At 44.6% G+C, this 13,893-nt stretch overlaps 1 pseudogene; it reads left to right on the top strand.

Moving 5' to 3' along the window:
• Positions 1-4,140: 4,140 nt before the first annotated feature.
• LOC119036538 (ADP/ATP translocase 2-like) lies at positions 4,141-13,427 on the top strand (annotated as a pseudogene).
• The last annotated feature ends 466 nt before the right edge of the window (positions 13,428-13,893 follow it).

Genomic DNA, 13,893 nt, shown 5'->3' with positions numbered 1-13,893 from the left:
GAAATTTCTGTTGCTTATAAGCCACCCAATGTATGGCATTTTTGTTACAGCAGCTCAAACAGACTAAGACATACTGTATATGTATTATATGTCACTAAAGCTGTTAAAAAATAAAGTGAGGAACTAAATAAACATGAAAATACCAAATGAGAAGGCATACGCACACACACATACACACAGAGATTTCAGGAAACCATGTCCTGGTGCTATTAAAATAATAGTTATTTTCTCTTAATAGTGGAGCTGCTTTTTAATATACCCCTCCTAGAAGACTTAAAGTTTCTTCTTATAAAACCTGTAAACAGAGAAATAGACAGAAAACTATACTTAAAAAATAATTAAATAAAAAAATTAAAAATAAAAAAAATGAAACCTGTAAACAGAGACAATAAGCATGATATTACATAATCTATGGCACCAAGTCATAAGGAAGAGCAACCAAAAATAACAACAGGCCACAGGCTCCAGAAGGTGTATTTTATTCACCAACTTTTAAAAACTCATTCAGTTTATCATCTGTAATTCTCCTTTTTGATAGCTTAGGGGACTTGAGTAGGAAGAATTATTTCTCTCACAGAGTGAGCAACAATGAAGGGACAAGAATTCAAAGGTTCTTGCATCTCCCATGGAGATGGGGGGGGTGGTGAATAAATTCCAGAGTTTCATCCATAAGCTCAGCCCCTGTCCCACCCCCTGCTCTGTGATGATGCGTGGGTCCCAGACTCCAGCAGGACTCTGCACTGGCAGAGAGTGACAAGGTCAAAGGGGGGGAGCAGAAGGTACATTCCTCCTGCTTCCAGTGTGGCCCGAGTCCTTTCAACAACAGTGCCAGGGAAGTGGGCATTTCTTTCTTTGCCTTCCCAATCTCTTCCTTTCTCAGTTCTGTTCTCCAGATCACCACTAGGATTATTCTCACATTGTTCCCTCCTTAAGAAAAAAAAGCATACAGAATTAAATCTAGTACTCAGAATGACTTAGCCCCTTCTCAACCTAGCCCCAGCCCCGATCCCTAGCTTTTCCCCCTGCACACTTCCTCGCCCTCTTTCCACTGCAGTGAGTGCACCAGTCTGCATAGACCTTGTTCTCCTTCACAGACTGATGCTTGTGCCTTCTGCCTCACCGATCCTTCTGCCTCACTTGCCTTCCCCAGAAACTCTCCTGGCAATCTTTTAGGATGCATCTCCATGTTATCTGTCTCCCTGGGCCTTTCAGGCGGAGTTATCATCTCCATCCACTGAGTGTACCTCCGTTTGAGCACTTCCACAGTGAATTGTAATCCATCAGTCTTCAAGTTTTCAGAGACTGAGAGCTCATTGAGAGTAACAGTCCTGCCTTAGTGTGCCTGTCACCCCACTGCTCAATAGACCTTTATTACATGAGTAAGAGATAAATGAGCAAATGCACTTGGAAGTGTGTGACAAATTATTTGGGTGTCCTCTACCTCTGTTCTCTTCACCCCCACTTCCAGGCTCCCACTCTGCAGAGTGCACACCATCACCGCCATCGGGTGCACCTCTGACGCCCGCAGCCAGGTGTGTTCTCCTCCCAGCTAATGCCTTTGCTGAGACATTTGAAGGACCCACCCGTAGACAACTTACTAGGGGTGTGGCCTTTGACAGCTGCTCACCAAATAAGCTTCTGTTTTCTCATGCAAAACCTGGTGGCAGTACACACAAGCCCCACGGGGAGGTCCAATGAGGACTGAATGGGATAGTATGTGCAACCTTCTAAAGCAGAATTTCAGTCCCTATAAGAAACTCAATGACAGCACTATTCTTCACTTCTCCCTTTGAATAGAGAACAACAAAGACTTCACCCTTTTTAAATGGCCATTTAACGAAGGTAGTAGCAGGCGATAACAGAGGCAGTAAGGGCACAAGGTCTGGAGAGTGAATCCTGCCTGGCCCCCTAAAGCGTTTCACAAATACTCTCCTTCTTTGTCTCTGTAAACACCTCTGCCCTCCTCTACCTGTAATGCTCAGAATGCACATATTCTCTGCTTAGCTAAATCCTACCCCTTCTCTAGGCTCAGGCCAAACAAAGGTCACTCCTCTCTAGAGCCTGTTCTGATATCTTGAGAGGAAATTAGGCCACCTCTTTCTCCACAGAACTTCATGTCCCCCTTTCCACTCACCTACATCAAATTATGCTCACGACTCCGATTCTAGGTCAGCTTTCCTGCACTAGAAAGAAGAAGGCTTCTCAGGTAAGGTCAAATTCAAGGGGTTCATCATCACCAAGTCCTTACTATATGAAATGTTAGAGGGACTTATCTAAGAAAAAGAAGATTAAAAATATGAACAGTGAAAAGACAGCAAACTCACAGTTATTAACAACCACACCTAAAACAAAAGCAAACTAAGAGGACAGCTGGATCAAGAGTGGAACCATAGAAATGGAGATCACACGGAGGGTTAGCAACAGGGGAGTGGAAGGGGGAGAAGGGGGGAGAAGGTACAGAGAATAAGTAGCATAGACGGTAGGTAGAAAATAAACAGGCGGAGGGCAAGAGTAGTGTGGGAAATGTAGAAGCTAAATAACTTATGACACATGGACATAAACTAAAGGGGGAAAAGGTGGTGGAGGCGGTGTGCAGGGGGGAGGGGAATGAAGGGGGGAAAATGGGACAACTGTAATGGTATAATCAATAAAATATATTTTTTTAAAAAGGAAAAAGCTTTCTCGAAAGTATCAGTGTCTCCCTTCGTCACAATGCTAGAGATACTCAGCTCCAGAAAACAACCCAGCACTTACATCCAAAGCTACAGAGTAACTAAAGGAGAAACTAATTAAACTGACACAGAGAATTTAAAATCTGGAAGTTCTTATTTGAATTTGGAACAAGACAGAAGCCCTTGTTAAATTGTTTCAGGGCAGAGTGGCGAGAGATTCCTTTATTACTAGCTGATGTGGCAGGAATTCCTGGCTCTGCTCTCTATATTGGAATTTAATTTCTCCTTTAAATAAATCTCACTCTCAGTGGGGGGTTTTGACAGTACCAGGGCCATTAATGAGAACAAAAACCCTGGAAACCTAATTATCAGCTCAAAAGACATCCAGGACAGCTATGGAAGGAAAAGGTGTTAAATCTGACTGGTGTATCATCATTCTGGGCTTGTGCTGTGTCTCAGTGTTTGTAACTAATGCAATTATTTTCCTCCAGGGCTGTCTCTAAGAGACTGTTCAAAGAATGACATTTAAAGTGACCACATAGTAGATTAAAGAAAAGGAAGTAACAAATTTTATAAAGACATCATCAAAACGAGTCAGGTGCGCTGGCAAAGAAGACTGCCCCTTGGAGGGACGCTGCCACCTGCTCTGGGGACAGGCAGCCCTTAGATGGGAGCATTGCAGGCAGCCGCCAGGCACCTTCAGAGGAGAGAGTGGGGGGACCACGGTGGGGAAAGTGGTTCGGGTTCTATTACCTGTTGCTTGTCACTCAAAGACAAAGGCTTTAACTGGCAAAAGCAAGCTTTTCACGAGATGATGGTGACTGCTGGGTAGGTATTAGCTTCTATGCTATGTGTTCATGGCTTTATGGATTTTTTGTAGTTGTTTTGGTCATTCTGTCCTTTGAAGGGCCTGAATTCAGTATCCCTATATGTGCATGTAACCTTTAAGTGCCGACCTTTTGTCTGATTATCGAATTGTCTCAGAAATATTTGGGGAATTTCAGGCACATTTCACACCAAAAGACATGTGGCAGTCCATCTTTCTGGAGGATAATTTGGTTGTTCACATCAAAGATCTTGGCGATGTGCATTCCTTTAGGCCAGAAATTCACTTCCTGGGAGCTTATCCCAGGAAATGTTAATGATGCATACAAGTATGTGCGTATAAGGACGATCATCAGAGTCTAGCTCAAACGCTTTAAGTAGCTGACCATTGTAAATAGCTCCAAAAAAATTATGATCTGTTCACATATTTAAATACTATGGCATCTAAAAAATGTATTGTAGAAATATATTTCTTGAAACAGAGAGGTGTTCGTTGCAAATGGGACTAAAGGTCACAAAACAATATGAATAGCATGATCTCATGTTTATGAGAATACTGTAGTTTTTCAATTTTCTTGCTCAGGTCAGTGGAGCCGGTTACAAACCTAGTCCTGCAGTCTCCCACTCCTGCTTTCCTTTTGACATGACAGATGCTGCGGTGTTCTTTGCCAAGGACTTCCTGGCACGTGGAGTGGCTGCAGCCATCTCCAAGACAGCGGTCGCGGCCATCAGGTGGGGTGAGCTGCTGCTGCAGGTGCCACACGCCAGCAGGCAAATCACTGCAGATCAGCAGTACAAGGCCATTACAGACTGCGCAGTTCGTGTCCCCAGGGAGTCCTGTCACGCTGGTGCAGTAACCTAGCCAGTGTCATCAGATACTTCCCCACCCAGGCTCTCAACTTTGCCTTCACAGATAAATACAAGCAGATCTTCCCTTGGCGTGGACAAGAGAGCCCAGTTTTGGTACCACTTTGCAGAAAATCTGGCACGCGGTGGTGCCGCTGAGGCCACCTGTCTGTGTTTTGGGTAACCTCTCGATTTTGCCCATACCTGTCTAACCACTGAGATGGGCAAAGCTGGAGCTGAAAGGGAATTCAAAGGCCTTGGCGACCGCCTGATTAAGTTCTACAAATCTGATGGGATTAAGGGCCTGTACCAAGGCTTTAATGTGTCTGTACAGGGTATTAACATCTACTAAGCTGCCTACTTCAGTAACTATGACACCGCACATGATACAGGGTGCAGCCAAGGGGGGGACCCCAAAAAAAGATTTGGAATGGTGTCCAGAATTCAAAGTGTATAGGAATATTGGAGAGACATATAAGATGTCCTCACACCTCCCCCCCAGGGGGAAGAAACGAATGGAGCAGGGCCATTGAGAGCTGTTTTGCATAGCAACAGTTTTGTAGCTAACCTCTGGAATGGTTATTTAACATATCTATAACCTTTAACTAGTTTCATAGATATGTTAAATAGCTGTGGCCAAGTTTGGAGCCAGGGAGAAGGGCTTGGACTCAGAATGTAAGTAGGGGCTGCGCCCCTGAGGGAGAGGCCTGGGTGGGAGCTTGGAAAAGACTGGCTCCGAGACATGAAGGGTCCCCGCTTGGCCAGATGGAGAGAGAGCCACGCGGTTTCAGCAGAGTGAGGACCCCCTCTTGGTGAGGTGAAAGAAGGAGCCACATGGTTTTGGCAGGGTGCGGACCCCCTCTTTCCCAGATGAAAGGGAAAAACCACACAGCTTTGCCAGAATGGAGATCCCTGCAGCCAGGGGAAGAAGAAAGACACATGCTTTTGATGGAGTGCGAACTCCTGCAGCTTTGGTAGAAGAGACCCACGCGGCTTTGGGGTGCCCCCTTTGGCCGCAGGGCCTGAAAAGCAACAGAGACTTTGACTGGAACTGGGTACAAAGGACTCTTGCCAGTGGACTATGAGAGGGTATCACAGTACTTTGGATTAACTCGAGATCCTGCACATGACACAGGTGACGGTTCCAGCGGCCTGCAACACAGACGTGTGCTCTTTTCCTGATTTACGGTACCCGGAGTTGGGACAGTGGGAGAAGGGAGTGCTGTGTGGGTGTAGGTGTATACCCTAAAGGACTTTGCTATTTTAGTGGAGGCGTTAGGCCTGAATAGCATTAAATAAATATTTTGTTTCCTTTTCACAAATCTCTGGCATTGAGAGATGTCTTTCCAATTGGCAGTGGACAGAAGGGCCCAGTAGATTTTAGTATTTTGTTTTTGGGAGGGGCCCCTGTTGTGTAGCAGTTTTTGGCACCCCTAGGTGGGCCAAATATTGTATTGCCCCCCTTGGACCTCTTGTTGTTCGGTAACAGTAAAACATAAAAAATATATTATTTTAAACACTTTCTTTAAAGCTTAACTGTGTACTCCATTCCCAGTCATTCGATGAAAGACATAGATTAATTTGGGGGGAGGGGGTGGGAAGGGTCGCCCTTTAAAGTTCCACATCTTCTGTCATTATGTACTACATTGTGAAGTAGTTCCAGCTTCAGGGTCTTTAATTGGTGTAGAAACATAAAGATTCTTGTGCAGCAACGTAAGTCCAAAACCTTCCCATACTTTTAACATTTTTCTCCCACTCTGACTGTTGTCTTGCCCACACCTAACCTGACAGACAACTAACTCTTGATCAGTAGACATCACTGGTGGGGAGCTCACTGCACTCTGAGAGTGGGCTACTAGCCGCCACACCGGGCAAAATTTCTACTGAGCAAATGGAAATCATCGTTTATCCAGCACATAGACTGAGCAGAGGTCGGGGTGAGGTGGCAACACTCTCCTCCTGGTCACCTGCACAGCTGGCTCAGCAGGCCCTCCAGTCCTCATTGGTCGCCTGATCATTCCTCCTATTCTTCATCATGTCATCCCGTTTTTTCTTTATAAAAATCATTATCATCTCTAACTCCATTGTTTACTTTTGGATCGCTTGTCTAGCATCTGTCTTCACCAACAGAATTTAAACTTGTCTGTTCAATTGTCCATTAGCACCGAGCACAGTGCCTGATGTGTGGCTGTCACTGGACAGTCACCGGCTGTTTGTGTATACGAGGGGATGCTTTCAGTTTGAGTGAACTAGTGGTTTTGGGTGGGGGCTGTTATATCTCATCAGAGGAAGACACAGTTCTGTTCCCCCCACCATGGGAAGGTCATGGCACTGATATTTGCATGACAGTACCCATCTACACTTACCCGGCCGCCGTAACCTGTTCTTTTCTGAAGTCAAAAATTGTGTATCCACTTACTTTTAACATCTATCTTCATCATAAACAAATACCAAAATATCAAAAATCAAAATACTATTTTACAAGATAAAAGATCAAATTCTTTATCATTTTCCAGAAGGCCTCCTGGAGCCTCCAGTGACAGTTTTACATGCAAAAGGTGTTATTTAGGATTTAATTTGGGGAAGGCGAGGGTCTGACTGACCGCAGAGTCTCACAGTTCCCAGGTGGAGACTGAGCTCGAAGGTTCAGAGAGGCCTCACTGCCTGGTTGGAGTAGGCAGTGTCCTAAAGGCAAGGTTTCACTTCTAACGCAGACCCAGCACCCAGACCGGGAAAGACAGTCTCTACCAACAACTGAAGAGATGATTTTTATTCAGGTTATTGCCATAAGGGGAAGATTCATGAATGAGGACTAAAGGAGTCTGGAGTTTCAGAGAAGCAGATAAGTAAGAGTCTTCTGCCGGTCTTGTGGGAGTCATAAGGAAGGATTAGGTGGGCTCTACGTCAGAACAGGCAAGGACAAGATGGTTCTCTGTGGTGACAAGGATTCCCTTCTCAACTGACCTTCAGGTTCCACTGACCCCTCTTTTCAACTAAATCTCTGGCCCTGTTGACCCATTTTAACAGGAATCCTGCCAAGACAGTTTTGTAATAACCTCCCCGCCCTTGATGGCTAACCGAGTTCCTCATGGTAGTTTTCCATCCACTGACTTTTCGTGCTGTCTGTTGCCCACAAATCCCAAGCTGCCCCCATTATATTTTAAGATGAGTTCAGTCTCTCCCTGGTCACAATAGTTTTGACCCTATTGCAATAGTCTCTTTTGTTAAGATTTTTATTTATACATTTTTAGAGAAAGAGAGGAAGGGAAGGAGAAAGAGAGACGAAAAGGTGTATCAATGTGCAAGAGAAACATCGATTGGCTGCCTCTCACCCCACCCCCCACCAGATGCGGCCCAAAATACAGGCATGTGCCCTGACCAGGAATTAAACTTCCAACTCTTCTATTTTCAGGACAACGCCCAACTCACTAGCCACACCATTCAGGGCAGAAGAGCCTGAATAAAGTCTTCCTTAACTGTTTAACTCCACCCAGTGGCATTTTTTTCTTTGACAAACATTAGCCATTTCCAAAATACAAACGTGCAATGATGGGATTGCTTAACTGTCACTGCTCTCCAAAAGCACATGGCTTCAATAAAGCTTACTGTTGTCAGAAGGCATAACAAAATTGATCTCCCACAGTAGTTTGCATCGAATAATTAAGTGCTTTCAAAATTCCAATTAAGTGTAACTTCTTTCTGCCCATGAAAGAAACATTATTTATCAAAACATATTCTTTGAGCGCCTACTCTGTCAGACAACCTGAAAGGAAATAAATATGAAGATGATCAAGATATGCATGGAGAGGAAATCAGTCCCTCCTCAATCTAGAGAATTTCTCGTCTTGGTAAAAGGTTAGCTTACCAAAAATATCCTTAAGGTTTTCCTTCCTTGTACAGCCATGACCCCTTTATAGAATTTCAATATCATCATCTCCTCTGTTCTGCAGAACAAAAACTATACTTTCTTTTCTTTTGAAATGTGTATTTGACCTCTTTTCAAATGTATATTTGACATTCTTTCAAATGTATATGATCAGCACCTCTTTAAACATACCCCTTTCAAGTAGATTTTTGGAAGTCGGTAACGTGTAAGTTCACCTTCCCTTCCCTATTAAGGATCCTTTTGTCTCCTTTTTCCTACCTGGGTGTTAGGAGGCCCCTCCTCCCCGGCAGACCACAGGGCAAAGCTTGAAGAGTAAATTGAGGATTTAAAAATCTTGTCACTTTGATGTGTTGAAACAACACACTGGGATGAAGTCGTTTTCGGGCCCTGGCTGGTGAGCACCCCTTCCTTTCTGCAATGCAGGGCTTATAAATGTCAGCACCTGTGATACAGGGTGCAGCCAGGGCAGGGAGGCAAAAAAAAAAAGATTTGGAATGAGGTCCAGAATTCAAAGTGTATAGGAATATTGGAGAGACATATTAAGATGTCCTCACCCGCCCCGCCCACAGGGGGAAGGGACCAATAGAGCAGGGCCATTGAGAGCTGTTTTGCATAGCAACAGTTTTGCAGCTAACCTCTGGAATGATTATTTAATATATCTATAACCTTTAACTGGTTTCATAGATATGTTAAATAGCTGTGGCCCAAGTTTTGAGCTGGAGGGAGAAGGGAGTGGCTTCTAACCAGGATGTAACTAGGGCCTGTGCCCCTGAGGGACAGCACCTGGGTGAGAGCTTGGAAAAGATTGGCTCCAGCACATGAGGGGATAACTGCCCAGGTGAGGAGAGGGCCACGCAGTTTGGGGCAGAATGGGGACCCCTGCAGCCAGATGAGGAGAGAGCCACGCAGTTTCAGCAGAGTGAGGACCCCCTCTTGGTGAGGTGAAAGAGGGAGCCACGTGGTTTTGGCAGAGTGCAGACCCCTTCTTTCCCAGGTAAAAGGGAAAAACCACGCAGCTTTGCCAGAATGGAGATCCCTGCAACCAGGTGAAGAAGAAAGCCACATGTTTTTGTTGGAGTGCGAACCCCTGCAGCTTTGGTAGAAGAGGCCCACTCGGCTTTGGGGTGCCCCCTTTGGCCACGTGGCCTGGAAAGCAGGAGAGACTTTGACTGGAACTGGGTACAAAGAACTCTTGCTAGTGGACCGTGAGAGGGAACCACAGTACTTTGGATTAACTAGAGATCCTGCCTGACACAGCTGACAGTGCCAGAGGCCTGAAACATAGACGTGTGCTCTTTTCCTGATTTACGGTACCCGGAGTTGGGACAGTGGGAGAAGGGAGTGCTGTGTGGGTGTAGGTGTATATTCTAAAGGACTTTGATATTTTAGTAGAGGCATTAAGCCTGAATAGCATTAAATAAACACTTTGTTTCCTTTTCACAAATCTCTGGCATTGAGAGATGTCTTTCCAATTGGCAGCGGACAGAAGAGCCCGGGAGATATTAGTATTTTGTCCTTGGGAGGGGCCCCTTGTTCTATAGCAGTTTTTGGCATCCTTAGGTGGGCCAAATATTGCCCCCCCCCGGACCTCTGTTCGGTAACACCTTGATTAAAAATTCTGGATCTGTGGTCTCCCCCAATGCCACCAGATCCCTGCTGATGTGAAGTTCTCTATGACTTGGTGACCCTAAGTCTGAGGTGATAGAAAACCCATATCCAAAAACCAATTTAAGAATTTTAAAGCTTAAGTATCTTCTGAGGATCCAAGAATATGGTTCTCTGTCAATGAGGTTTGAAGAAGTCACTGTGTTTTCATGTGAAGGTTTTTGTACAAGAACCAGTTGGAACACTGCTCCAAGTATCCTCCTGCCCTTCGCCGCCTGCCTCCTACCTCCCCTCCTTTTCTCTGTCCTTTAGGACTCTCTATCTGTCTCTCACTCCCCCACCCATCACACACTCTCTCTCTCTCTCAGATGTATTTTTTAAATCATCTTAACTCTGCCAGACCATTACACATCAAACTGGCTTGTCCTGACTGTTCTGCACAGCCTCTCTCTCCTCCCACGGTACTGCAGGGAGTGTCCGTCTGCAGGTGAAAGTATAGAGAATAGCAAAGAGAACCTTGGATGGTTCCTTTCAAATGAAAGCTTCACTTCTCCCTCTTGCTTTTTCTGCCATGTTTTTTTTTAATTCTCCTTTGCTCACAAGATACGCAGAAAATGGCAAGATGGCATTCTCCCTGACCATGCTTTGTGCAAGGTGTCATAGGGTGGGAAAGAAAATTTCTTGCTGAGAAAATTTTCCCTTGTCAGTAGCGCATGACGATAGCACCTGCCTATTAAACAACACTTCCTTTCTGAAACTTTTATCCCACCCATAGATCATATTTTTGGATGCAAGTTTTTCTATTGAAGTAGCTGCCAGGATTTTATGGGCCAACGTGATTGCAATTTACAATACTAGTATTTCATAAATCATAGCAAGATTGAAAATGCTTGTGACACATGAGGCTTTAAATTGACATCCTGTCTTTTTATGAGCATTAAAAAGGTTGATCTCCTGACATGCTCCACAGATGCATCCCTGCCTTACACAGCCAAAAAGTTCCCATCTTGCACAGCATGGAGGAGCAGCAAGACAGAGAGGGAGCAGGAGACATCAGGGAGCAAACTACAGCAAACTACAGTGCCTCACACGGTGCTTTGTAAGGGAGGTGAGTCCAAGAACAGAGAGTGATCCTAGCATTGATAACTGCTTTAAAGTCAAGATCCTTGATCCATCCTTTGCCAGCAACTTCATGACCCCCAATGAATCCCCCCAACACCACAAAATCTAAAGGAAGAGAAAAATCAGATCAATTCTCCTTAGAAAAACCAAGAAAATTATAATTTCCTTAATGGACATCACAAGGCCAGGTTCCCAGTGGAATCATGACACGTCCACTCTCTGTCCTCCATGGTCTGGCTTTTCTGTCGTGGCCAGACATCAGAGTTATTTGTGCTGAGGAAAAACCACCCTGCTCCAGAACAACACAATCACATTGCTGGGGGTGCATCCAAGGCCTAAAGTTTCACCAGGTGATTCTAATAGGCAGCCAATTTTGAGAATCTCTGGTCCAAAACCAAACAAGGTAAACAAGGAAAATGAGTGAGACAGGCAGGGTGTTAGAAACCCGGATCAGGGTGCTCTGGCCAGCCAGCAAGCTCAAGTGTGTTTGTGATTGAGGAGGACTGTGCTACTCAGCTCCAGGCGGTTGTTGCCATAAGGGAATAGGGGCCCAATGTTCTTGGGTTTCCTGATTTGGTAAGAATACTAGAAATCTAGATATTTTTAACATGAAGTCTCCTGATTTTTAAATGTTGAGAAGTAATTCAAAAAATAATACTACCAACGTAAACAAAATATGTCTAGGAATGGCGAGTTTGCAAACTCTGCCCTAGATACACTGATTTACATGTCAGAATTTTCCATAAGTAAAAAGTGCTTCACCACCACCAACATAAACAGGCAGCATGATTCTCCCAGGGACAGAAGCAAGCTTAGCAGAGACGTCTAATGAAGCCCGTGAGTTGCGGCTATACGCACCCAAGAGATATAAATGTCAGCCACAAGCCTGGAAGTCGTGATTGTTGGATGAGCCTCCGATTTTTTATATCTGGAGTTCAGTTTGCTCAGATGAAGAAAAGGAGGTAGCAGCTCTGCTGCTCCAGGTGGGGACCCCGCTTTGGCACAGCCCTTGGTGGCCCCGCTGTCATTGTCTGCCGCGACTTGGAAACTCAGATACATTAACCCCAGACCTTCACTTTGGCCATGCCCCTCAGAACCACTAAAACCAGTCCTCATTTGCTTTCTCAGTGTTTGCTGACACAAGAGTCTGGGAAGTGGGTGGAAAAAAGGACAGGAACTGGTAGTAACTTCTTTTCCGCATAAAGCAGCGACTAACACTAATTACTCCTCTTAGACCAGTGTTCGAGCAGACCTACTTTCTCTATGATTTAATGCAGAGCGATCTACTTTTCCACATATTATGTATTATTTGTGCTGCTGTTTTATTGATTTTGAGACTGTTTTGTTACATTGGAATGGGAAAATCTAATACAACATAACTCCTCTCATTGAAAAGAACATAGCTACATCACAAAACACAAATTTATCTTTCTCTTTATGAAAAGATAGCATCTGTGAACTACATTTCGGTTGTGGGAATTAGCTGAAGCCTGCTTCAGTGGATTAGTAAAAACAAAAAGAAATATAAATACATTAATGCTTAGACATAAAACCTAAGATAAAATAATAGTGTACTTCTAAATTTTAAAACTTGTTTGCTTATAATATTCTAGAGCTATTTATTTCACAAAAGAACACAATGTTAGTCTTGCAAGACTATATATATTTTCTATTTATATTTCTCTTGCCCCATTTTTCATGTGCATTACATCATCTGATTTTATTATGCTTCATATTTTATTCATTCATTTATGAGGCCCTGGGATTTTATTTCTTGAAATCTTAGTGGAGTTTTTACTAAAAAACAGATAATTAAAAATAAAGCCACACAGTTCACGTGCACATTTTGTTTTATATGCAATTATAAATGTATTTTCTAGGCATTTTTAATGCTCAGTTTTCACAAAGCATCATCTTCCCCCCACCTTCTTGCAGTATGTACTCTAAGGAAATCTTTCAAAGAGGCTGTTTGCATAACTTTGGTCACTGCAAGCCTCAGAGGCTCCACCCGCTTGGGAGTGGCATAGAGTGAGGTGCATTCTGGTGATGGAAATAACAGTACTCTGGGTACAAGTGGGTGTCCCAGAAAAAATGTAATTGCCCTGGAGTGTTTGGAGAGGGTGGTTTGGAAAGAGGCAGGAGTCACTGGGACATTGTCCAGAGAAGCCTTCAGCACAGCAGACAACTGTCTTCCCACTGATGCACAGGAGAAGAGTGCACACTGATTATCGGTGCCCTGTAGCCACTTGGTGGTACACCCACCACACTCACGTAACAAAGTGGGAGTCTCCCTTGCCGCCCCCTGTAACAGAATCAGCAAGACTTCCCCAGGCATGGAAAACTACATGTATACCATGGCCTTGCCAATTAGACCTTTGGAACAGAAATTACGAGCCTTAGACCTGCAGCGATATGCCCCACGATCTCCCTCCTCCTCCTTAGGTCTGTCTGTACTGATGGAGGGAGAGTAAAGAGAATACGGGAATTCCACACACACGCTCACGCCACAATAAAATGAAAATGTTTGGATCCATACCTTCCACCCAAAACTGAGAAATTGGTTCTGAGTTCAGGCCCCAGAGGTGTTTTCCCAGCTGCTCCTCACTCCCTCACTGAACAGATCCAACCGATTCTTACTTGTCCTTCCACAGCCGGCTCAAGGGTGACTCCCTCCAGGAAGCTATTCCAGATGGGCCTCCTTTGCTAAATTAGCTGGCCCTCCTCATGCCGCCACGAGCTGTCGTGCCTCACTTCACTGTTCTTGTTGCAGAATACGGGACGGGGACACTGGCCCGAGGGCTTCACTTCCCCAGTTGGCTGTGATTTCCTTGAGGGCAGCGCCTGGAGCTCAACATTTCTGTAGCCCCAATGCTTAGCCCAGAGCCTGACACACCTGCAAGATGCACAGCAAACAGTAATGTATTGTTAACAACGGTA

Source organism: Artibeus jamaicensis, unplaced genomic scaffold (genome assembly GCF_021234435.1).
Source record: "Artibeus jamaicensis isolate MK-2021 breed Jamaican fruit bat unplaced genomic scaffold, CSHL_Jam_final scaffold_474, whole genome shotgun sequence".
In the NCBI taxonomy this organism is placed as follows: domain Eukaryota; kingdom Metazoa; phylum Chordata; class Mammalia; order Chiroptera; family Phyllostomidae; genus Artibeus; species Artibeus jamaicensis.
This window is presented reverse-complemented; position numbering and strand designations above follow the sequence as displayed.